Source organism: Lepeophtheirus salmonis, chromosome 13 (genome assembly GCF_016086655.4).
Source record: "Lepeophtheirus salmonis chromosome 13, UVic_Lsal_1.4, whole genome shotgun sequence".
In the NCBI taxonomy this organism is placed as follows: domain Eukaryota; kingdom Metazoa; phylum Arthropoda; class Copepoda; order Siphonostomatoida; family Caligidae; genus Lepeophtheirus; species Lepeophtheirus salmonis.
Genome location: NC_052143.2, coordinates 19,499,345 through 19,504,285, shown reverse-complemented (window position 1 = coordinate 19,504,285; position 4,941 = coordinate 19,499,345). Strand labels below are relative to the sequence as shown.

General features: G+C 32.9%; 1 non-coding gene across 1 annotated transcript; it reads right to left on the bottom strand.

The window, feature by feature from the left end:
* Positions 1-4,579: 4,579 nt before the first annotated feature.
* Positions 4,580-4,651, bottom strand: TRNAP-CGG (transfer RNA proline (anticodon CGG)). Its single transcript has one exon. It is a non-coding gene; the product is annotated as a tRNA-Pro (tRNA).
* Positions 4,652-4,941: the final 290 nt, after the last annotated feature.

Genomic DNA, 4,941 nt, shown 5'->3' with positions numbered 1-4,941 from the left:
CATCTTTTTAATTTTCATGGGGATCACGTGCATATTCGGATTCTTTTTTTTATCATGCCGACAGATTATATTATTTGAATCTTTATATATATATATAATGTCATTAAATGTTGTATTTCTTATCAGTGGAATGCGTTTTTAAAAAGATATTTATAGTGTTACAAATGTTGGTAAATGATAACCTCAAAAGGTTATCATTGAACAAAGGAGTATAGGAATATAATTTTTGTCTTACTCTTCTTCTGTTCCTTCTCCGTTGTTAGCAAGTTCCTGCTAACCCGTCAGTTGTTGCTCTGCCACTCATTTATGAGTGACGATGGATTTACGTATGAGATCATAAAAATATTTCGAGAACAAATAATTTTCTTATTGGTGCTGTAAACTGCAGTAAACGTACATATAAGTACATAACTATAAGGGTGAAACTTTGTAAATGATGCAGACAATTCTACCCAATTTAGATTTTTTATGAGGTTTTTTTTTTTTTTTTTTTTTTTTTTGAGGAGGGGTTTTTAATAGACACATGGCAATAAACTAAGAATTGGTATATATGTAAAAAAAAACCAATATACTTAGTATTTTGTAATGAAGATAAGAATGAGATAAGGAAAAAAATATTTTTCTTTTTATTAGTTAATTCTAACCAAAAAATAAATGTATATATGGAGATGTTGTATACAAGTTGCAACTTGTATAAGATAATGATACAAGTAGCAATTTATTTGTCAAAAATACATTATTTAATTACAACACCGGTCATTATAATTACCAACTAGACATTGAAACTCTCATTTCATTTTGATCTATAAAAATTATGGATTTATTAGATATTATAACCAAGCATTGACATTGATTGGAAAAACGAATGGCGTTTGTTTATTTTTTCCAAAGATTACAATATCTCTTTTTTATTATTATGGGTAAATTTATAATTTTTTTTTATGCCTAAAATATAGTGCATTTAGTCTTTTTTTTTCAATCCATTGCTTCGTTTAATTGTACAATTCACTGGAAAATAAGTCATTTCGAGATAGCATTCAACATTTCAAATAAAGTGTAATGGATCAAATAAAAGATTTACTTGACATTAATACATTTGTATATCTAGTATGTTCTGAAGTTTTTATCTAATTTGTCTATGTAAAGTAATAAAATTTTATTCGGACATTAGAACCTTCAGTCTTTATTACTGCACAATACGAAAATAATATGTCTTAATTTTTAACATCTCCTTTTTTTTCAATATGTATCCTTAATTGTCTGGAGAAGTGTGGGAAAATATTCATATACTCGAATTTCATATTATAAAATTCAAGTAAAGATATTCAAAAATGTCAACTTTTGCATAATACTATACTCTGTAATTCCTGAAAATTTAATTCGATTCTCTTGATGGTTAAGAAAATTATGTTGAAATATCCTATTTTATTACTTTGCACCTTCATCAAAAAATAGATATTAATTTATAAATATTACCGGGCCGTGCAGAATTAGTTACCGATTTTTGTTCAGAACATATCGCGGACAATAAAGACATTTCGAATGACTTGAGAAACAATTATTTATACATTTTTAGAATAATAAAATAGTTTGTGATCAAATTTAATCAATGTAGCCACCATTTGACTCAATGTCACTGGTCAGGCGACGTCTGAAGCTGCCACAGACTTGCTGTATGTAATTAGCGTCCATGGAGGCCCAGGCCTTGTTGACAGCAGCCTTTAAGGCATTTATGTTCTTGTGTCGTTTTTTGCAGGGCTTGGTCTCCACGTGCGCCTACATAGAGAAGTCTAGTGGGTTCAGATCTGGGCTCTGAGGGGGCCAGTATTCCTTGGGCCAAAAGTGCATGTTGTCCTTGAGCCACTCCTGAGCTTTCTTGGAAGCGTGGGCGGATGCTCCATCTTATTGAAAAAGCCAAGGAGAGTTGCCAACTATGGATTTGATCCACGGAAGGACCTTGGTTTCATGGCCTTCCCGTTGGAGGCCACGAGATCCAACATCATCATCGAAGCAGGATGCTTTGTTGTTGCCACATAGCGGTGCTTATCTTGCACATCTCCACAGCTCACAACACGGTCATTTTGCCTACAGGATCGACCGTAAAAGTTTTCTCATCTGAAAAAATGATGATGCGTCCAGATGAGCTCTTGATATCATTTAAAATTTTCTGGCGCGCTCAAGTGTCACTTCTTGCTGACGTTCAGTTAGCAGAGGGCGTTCAGTACGCCTCAGGGACTTTCCTCCTCCAACCCTTTTCAATGCCCTTGAAACAGTTGATCTCGATGTTCCAATCTTTTTGGCCATGTTGGCAATGGACCTGTTGGGAGTCCTCTTGAACACTGCCTTTACTTGCCTTGTTGAGACAGTGGGCTTCCTGCCAGCCCCAGGGGAATGCTTGAGATCAAGCCCAGCCTCCAACGGATTGGGAACGTTGTAAATTGTCTTCAACGAGGCCCCAATCTGTTCCTTAATGTTGTTATGAGGCACTCCCGCTCGGAGGAGGGCTGCAATTTTGATCCTCTTTGTTTCCTGATTGGACCTGATTTATCCATGTAAATTTTAAAAAATTCCACACGGTTTCTATATTTTTAGACCAATGCCCATGATGAAATTGGAGCATACTGGCTGCTCTTTGAAAGATAAGGTAGCCCCATATAATTTTTTTATGGATGATCTGCATTTTTTTTTTAATTTTCTCTTAATAAGAAGTTTCTGAGTAAGTGGACTACTCGGGTATTGCAACCGAATTCCATATTCTTATCCTATCTAGTATATTAATATGGCGCCTATCGTACCACGACTTAGTACTAGAGATAGATTCTAGGACTCTCTCTGCGTCAGTATTGATGCCGATCGCTCCATCATCTTTTGTTATTGAGACTCAAAGAAGAGTTGATCTATTGGATAATTTCAATAATTTATTTACATTAAATATAAGTGACATTAATTTGATTTTCCTCATTTCAGTAATGAAAATCCAACATTTCTATGGAGATTCCCAAAATACTTCTATATTTCCGTGCACGCCTCCTGCAAGTTTTTTTGTATATGTAAATCGGCATTTTGTAATATACTATATTTATTTGCTTTATTTTTGGGAAAGGTATGATACATAATTTACATTTCTATATATATTTTCATCGTGAACTATAATTCAAGATAATCAATTTACTGAAGCTCCAAAACACTATGAACTCAAAACTTCATTTATATGGGAAGTTTCCCACCAATAATTATTTAATACAGTTAGAGAGAGGCATATGTTTTAATCGGGCTGGTAGCATACACAGCTTGATGAATGGACCAAGCAAGCTGTAAAGGATTTATTATTGTAAAATTAAATTCAAATCATTTGTGTTACACTATAATTCGCAGTACATTATGGTACATAATTCTAGTCAATTTTATAACTTTATCTTCAAGTTAGTTAGATTTAGTTAGTCATTTATTATATTCTGAGAAAATATAAATATCTCTAACATTATAATAAATAATATAACATCCATAGCCAATGCAAAATATAAAATGGAACTATGTACAAAAAGAAAACTGTAGACAAGTGTTACAAAATAAAAATGATACAACTGCACGAATATATGTAAAGTATACACCGTAGATATGCCCTTATTATTATCGTACTATGAAATCCAGTTATTTACTGGTTGGTGCAGTGCATTCAGGTCGGTTTTAGACGAAGATATACACAAATCATTCGAGACTAATTTTATGCTCTCAAACGGCAAGCAACCCCCCCCTCTGTGGGACAAGTTACACTACAGACAAACTTAGAATACTGGGAGTATATATGAAATGAACTCACATAAGGAATTTACAACCTTTTGAAAAAAACAGCAAAGCAATTAAAAACCAATCAGAGGCCTCTCCAAAAAAATCAAACAGCAAATCAAAAAATGAAATCCGACTGGGCCTGACAATCAAAGACCGACCAGACCCTAGCTTTATGGGCTCAACTTGGTCCAACTATAATGTTGGAAAAATTGAGCCCGGCACAATAGTCGGGTTAGGTTTGCGGTTATCTTTTTTTTTCTGAGCACCCATTATGGTACCCCTAACGATACACATAGTATTTGCCTGTATTTTCTATGCCACGGGTAAACCTTTCCAGAAAAAATATGTCAGTTCAGCTATTTCTTATACTAGATAAATATTAAATGGATAAAAAATAATTCAAAAATAAACGATTTAACGGAAAGATGAATGAATTAATGGCGAACTGAAAGTTTTTTACAAAATGAACGAATGAGCGGAAAAAGAGTGAACGGGTACAACCTTGGTTATAACTGTGGGCATTTCAACATTATAATGTGCATCAGAAATATTATATTTACTAATTTGTTATAAAATAGTCATCAATGACACCATTAGTATATCCATCGTCCATGGATTATTCAATTATTGCATTATTCTTATCTCAAGTACAGAGAATCCTTCATTCAAAATAATTCAACTTATTTTGTAATTGTAACTTGTATACAACATGTATATATATGACCTATTTCAGTAATTTCTATCATATTAAGCGAGTAAAAAACAAAAACACAGGAGAGAAAAAACATTAGGGCTCAGCCGGGAATTGAACCCGGGACCTCGCGCACCCGAAGCGCGAATCATACCCCTAGACCACTGAGCCGGGCGAATTTTAGATGAAATTTTAATGTATTTAACCTATTAAAAATTATTGAGAAACAAATAGTACTTTTTTTTGGTACTCAAAGTAAATACAATAATATATACGTCATTACAGATGTATAACCAATCATATTTATATAATATACATATATGTAGAATGTATGTCCATGTAATATATTTTTAGTATACCTAATATTTAGCTTAGTCACTTTCCTAATTTAAAGTATTTTATACCTTAAACAATCATTTAATATGAATAAAAACATTTGTTTGTATAATATTAGTACAATG